Source organism: Arachis duranensis, chromosome 8 (assembly GCF_000817695.3).
Source record: "Arachis duranensis cultivar V14167 chromosome 8, aradu.V14167.gnm2.J7QH, whole genome shotgun sequence".
NCBI classification, from domain to species: Eukaryota; Viridiplantae; Streptophyta; class Magnoliopsida; order Fabales; family Fabaceae; genus Arachis; species Arachis duranensis.
The window spans coordinates 28878142-28884686 of NC_029779.3; positions in this window are offsets into that span (position 1 = coordinate 28878142).

Below are 6545 nucleotides of genomic sequence, written 5' to 3' on the forward strand. Positions count from 1 at the left end.
ATATATATATATATATATATATATATATGCACATTAATTCATGAACATTGAAAGTAGTCACCTAACAATACTCACAAAATTTCTTTATTTTTCTTGACCGACATCGTATAACATTGTTCCAAACTTGGAATTTGTTGAAAGTTTACATATCCTATACCTTTCGATCACTCCGAACTTTCAAATTTTAGCTTGTAATTGAACATTAAAGAAATGAAATCTTGGTAGGTAAAGATTAAAGAGAATATCCAAACACATACAAGAGCGGACACTACAACCTTCCTTTAGTTGGAGTATGAAACATTAAATATACTTATTATAATAATAATAAAATTACGTGTCAAAATCACGAGTTATGTTGATAATGATGAAATAAGATAAGACTCATAAGAGAGGGACTCAATGAATATAGAAATGGAAATTATGTAGTAGGAGCTATTAACTGTAAATAAATAAAGTTTGCATGATTTGCTTCTAATAATTGTTTATAAGAACCTTTTGTCAATATGTGTATAATTTGATATCTGATTCTTTTTATTATGTGTCGATGTGTTATTATATTAGGGTTTGAGAATGACGCCACTTACTAGAAAGTGGAGAAGGGGGTCACTTTATTCGCAAGCTAAGTCATATTTTCAACAAATGCATCTCAGTAATAAAAAGGTGCAAAATTAAAATCCTAATCGCTAATCATCATATTCCTTTCTTTTGACGACTTCTTTTCTATAATATTTATTATAAGAAAACAAGAGTAATTCTTCGTACTGATTTAATATTTATTATTATAAAAGTTTAAGAAACGAGAGAAAAGAATATGATAATACACAAACAAATTAATAGTTATAAAATAATATACAATAATAATTTCTTCTTCCACACAAAAAATAAAAGAATATCTCAACACATTTATTTCATCCAGAACCAAATTATGGCAATATATATGGGGGTCTGAATGGCTTATTTATGTTTTTGCCAGTAGATTAAAGAAACAGCTTTAATGAAACTCTTTTTTAGTATCGTTCAATGTTTTGGGACCCCATAAGGTTAATGTGATGGAATATTACAGGAGAGATCTTAATTATTTCTTTTGTTCCAAATCTCAATGAAACCTTGTATTTTACTCTACTCCACACCCGAAACTTATCTAGTAAGGCTAATTAATATTCACATTAATTTATTAATTTTTAATAAAAACTTGATGAATGATATAATTATAAAATTTTGTAAAATGTTTTACTATAGTGCATTAAAATTAAACTTTTTTGATATACTTCAAACTCTTAAAATCTGTTAAGAAAAAATATTTTCATATAATCGGGCATAAAATCGTGTAGTTAAGTTAGATTATTTACATTATACTCTGTGGATTCTCTCTTTTACAAAATATTTGTAGGTTTGTAAGTTAGTGTGTGGATTGGCCATGAGGCGTGCGCACAAAAAGTGTGATAAGGTCGTGGCATATTGGCACAGGGGGTAACTGGTTCTACAATTCACTCATTGGAAGTTGTTGCAAATTGCAATATATTATTATTAACAATAAGTAATGTTATTCGGAGAAAACTGTCATGGTATATTGTCCCTTTACTTATTATGTGTGTGTTTGGATTGTGGTTGGTCAAACTGAAATTTGAATAAAAGTGATTTTATAAAATTTATTTTGGGTAGAAGTAAATTTGTGTCAATATGATTTATGTTTGGTAACTCTATACTAAAATTGATTTTGATAAAATAAATATTGTTTGGATAATATTAGTTAAAATCACTTTTAGATAGATAATTACTAAAAAAAATATGACATTAAATTATAATGTTATTTTTTATATATATTTAATTTTTTTATATTTTTTTCTTATATGTTTTTATATAGTATATTTTTAGCATTTTTAGTACTTTTTTAATACATTATAATTTATTATTATTATTATTATTTATGATTAATTTTTTGTTTAATAGCAATAATAAATATAATACATAACAACCACAATTATAAAAATATATAATATATAACAAAAAAATTAACAGAAAAAATAAAAACAATAAATACTAGAAAAATAAGATTTATATAAAGAGAAATAATAAAAAATTTATAAATAAAGCAATAAGATATATAAAGAATAAAGTTAGTCGAAAAAAATAAATTTTTAAGATTAATGATTGTAAATGTAATTTTGAGTACAAAGAATGTGTTAAAGAGTAGATGTCAAACAAAGAATTGAAGCATAAAAAATTTGCACAGTGTTTTTCATGTTCCAAATGTTAAATCAAATACACCCTTAAAATAGGGGTGCAATACTAATCTAATTGAAAATTTTTCAATTTTTTAAAATACCAATGTTCTAATCATTTTTGTTAGAAATAAAAAAATAATCTGAAGAGTGTATTATTTAAGTTATGTGAAATAATATAATATAGAAGGATATTTATAGGTGTTAAGAGAATTAAAATAATAAAGATATAATATCTTATAATAAATACTTAAATATGCTAAATAATTTTAATGAAAGCTAATTGATTCTAATGTATTCTAACATTTCTCCTCAAACTCAAATGACAACTTGACTTTGAAACTTATTTAAAATAACGTAATAAAAAAAATGCATAAACTGATAGAACTGGTACAGGCGGAACTAGCGAAAAAAGTGCAGACAAAACTGCCGCTAGAAGGAAGCACAGATAGAATTGTCGGAAGGAAGCGCAGACGGAATTACCGAAAAAAGTGCAGACAAAACTGTCGGAAGAAAGCACAGATGGAACTGCCGCAAGGGAAGTGCAGACGAAACTACCACAAGAAAAACACAAACGAAATTGTCAAAAAGATGGTGAACTGTTCGAAAAGTGGCAAACTGCGAAGAAATGGTAAAATGCTAGAAGATGATGAAAAATATTAGCTTTCTCTATGAAAATAGGTAAGCAACAAATGACAGTGGTGTTTAATTCACTAAACTCGGAAAGACATAAGATAGAGAGAATATGCTAATTGGTGAAGTAATCTCCGGTAATAATCATGTCATCAACATACAAAAGAAGAAGAACAACTCCACGTTCACTTTTACGAATAAAGAGAGCATTCTCATGAAGGATGCAAGTGAAACCGAGATTGCATATAGTGGTGTTGAACTTGTCAAACCATTCACGAAAAGCTTGCTTAAGACCATAAAATGCCTTGCGAAAGAGACAGAGAGGGACAAGGATAACCCGGAGGTGGTTTCATATAGACATTCTTTTTCAAATCCCCATTAAGAAATGCATTCTTCACATCCATCTGACTGAGAGACCATTTTTTGGCTGCAGCAATAGTAAGAAGAGATCGAACAAATGTGAGACGAGCAACAGGAGCAAAAGTCTCTTCATAGTCAATACCATACTCTTGCGTACAACCTTGAGCAACCAATCGTGCCTTATAACGATCAATAGAACCATCAGAGCGAGTTTTAATCTTGTATACCCATCTACTACCCACAATTTCCTAATCAGAAGGAGGATTAACTAAATCCCAAGTGTGTGCTTTTTCGCCTTTTTCAAGTGCTTGAATTTCTTCCTGCATTGCTTGCTACCAATGTAGATTTGTAGAGACTTCTCTGAAGGACTTAGGTTTATGTTGATGAAAAATAGTAGAAAAACAATGATAATCAAGAAGATGAGGAGGTGAATTCCTTACCTTAGTAGAGCGAGTGGAATGAGGAGGCATGACGGTAGGAGAAGGATCATTGGCCAATCTGAAATCATCAGGAGGTGGAGAAGGCAGAAGAGTAGGAGGCTGTATAGGTTGACTCGAGATAAAACCTATAAAATCATCACTAGAAAAAAGATCAACATTGGGGTTAGTGAAAAAGGGTGACTGAGTAGGAGGAATGGACTCAAAGGAGGAAAATCGAGAAAACATGTGATGCTTCTAGAAGATAACATGACGAGATATATCAATACATTTAGATAGAGGATCCCAACAACGATAACTCTTGTGTTCAGTGGCATAACCAAGGAACAACACATGCGAGTCCGAGGTTCAAGTTTACTATGTTCATGAGGTTGAAGAAGAACAAAACAGACACAACCAAAAACTCGAAGAGAATTGTAATCTGGAGAGATATGATAAAGACGCTCAAAGGGAGTGACGTTACCAGGAACATAAAAAGGAAGTCTATTAATAACATGAACAGTAGTAAAAACAACTTCACCCCAAGTACGCTTAGGATACAAAGAAGAAAGAAGTCTTGCACGAACAGAGTCAAGAATGTGATGATGTTTGCATTCAGCTCATCCATTTTATTGAGACGTACTAGAGCAAGAAAACTCAGACAAAGTACTCTATTCTGCAAGAAAGATTAAAAGTTTGGAATCACGGTATTTCATAGCATTATCGCGTCGTAAAACCTTAATGACCTTAGAAAATTGAGTTCTAAATTTGAGGTAGCTCACGGCGATTAGTCATCAAATAAACCCAAGTAAAGCGTGAATAATCATCAATGAAAATGACAAAGTATCGAGCTCCTCCCATAGAAGCGGTGGGAGCGGGGCCCCAAATATTAGAGTGGATAAGATCAAAGGGAGAGCAAGCAAGAGATGAATTATTATGAAAATATAAAGCAGGTTGTTTGGAAGTTTGACAAGAAATACAATCAAAATAGTCATTATTAACTTGATCAAAAATATCCTGAGACATAAAAGAATGCAATTTACTCAAGGAGTTGTGGATAAGACGGTGATGCCATAATTAAAGGGTATATGGAAAAGAGCAACACACAGATTTGGTACAGAAGGAATATGAAGATTCTCGAGTTTAAACAACCTTTCGACCTTATGTCCAATTCTGATGATTTGTCCCGTCTGACGATTCTGGACATGACAACCAGAAACAGAAAAAATAACATTAAAATCGAGATTAACAAGTTGACTAACAGAAATAAGATTAAAGTTCAATTTGGGAATATAATAAGTATTAGAGAGATTAAGAGTTGACTGGGAAATAGAACCCTTGTGTGTCGCATGCAAGAGGGAACCATTAGCAGTATTGACAGAAGGTGCATTTGTAGTGGTAGACAAGGATGAGAAAAGATGAGGCAAATGAGAAATGTGATTAAAGCAACTGGAGTCAAAATATTATTTAGAATTACCTGGAGGTGTTGAAAAAATAGTAGGAGTATTACCATAAAAAGAGAGAAGATGCTTAAGAAGAGATGCAATATCAGATAGAGAGACAAAAGACGGGTTGAAAGGAGCACAGGTGGTAGATTCAGTAGTAGCAGCAACAGCAAAAGCAGACACAGCTGAGTTTTCCATAATAGTAGATACAAGGATCAAAGAGAGGAGAGAAAACTGCAAATTCGGGGGCGAAAACGAAAAAACAGACGGCAGAATTGGAAAGAGCTCACCAAAAAATCTTAGGGAGGGCCCACTGTCTACCACGTCAGCTGCCACATCAATAAGGTAGGACACGTGGCAACGCGTGACAGGAGGAAGGAGACACGTCAGCGCTGACGCAGACAGGGAGCTGGCACGCAGGTTGGAGAGCATGGGTCGGGTCGGTTTGGACGCGGGTTGGAGCGGATCTGCGTGGCTGGCTGGCTTCGACATGTGGCTTGACGCAAAACTGTTGATATGGGGCGCTGATCCGACGACACTGGAAGCGTCTAGAGAGAGGAGAATTTGAAGCGAACACCAGTCTTCATGCGGTGTTAGAATCTTGACGAAAAGACGAACACGATGGTGGTGGCGGTGACGAACCAAAACGTCGAAAAAAGATCGAAAAACGAAAGCAAAGAACACTACCGGAAAAAAAAATAAAAATAATATGTATTTATTATATATTCTATTCATGATAAATTTTTAGAGAATTATTTTTAGAGAATAAAAATAATATGTATTCATTATATTTGATTTTCATCTTCAGATAATTTGATGCGAAGATAAAAATCAAATAGATGTTATCTTAATACCAATGATTAAAAAAGTTTAATAGAAAATGATTGCTAATTAGCATTTAGTAGTATTTTATATCTTTATTTGATTAATCATTAGTAGGACAGAATTTTCTTCTCCCCCACATTATGTGACAAGATTGGATAAGAAGATGGAACGACAGAAGATAGTGTTTGTGAATTGTGACTATTACATTTGCAATATTCTTTTGATTCACCCACTCTTCCACTTCAGATTGGGTGGATTAAACTGAATTAAATCTATAAAGTAAAAGAAGAAATACAAGTAACTCTCATAGAATATGATCACTTGTAATAATAAATATATAATGGACAATGGATGAATGATATGATACACTAATCAGAAAACAGGTATTTTCTTAACTTATAACCAGTTAACATGAAGGTTTCCATAAATAGTGTCTTCTCTGTAAAAATTAAATTAGTAATTAAAAAAATAAAAACCTCACTATGTCGGTGAATTGGAACAAGGGGAAGAGTTTCAATTTCATACGTGTAACCCAAGTGGTGGATATATAATAATGCCAAATGACAACTAAAATAAACAAGTAGCATTACCCTGTTTTCCACATAAAATTAAAGAACAGAGTTGTTCTGTTTTTTCACACGCCA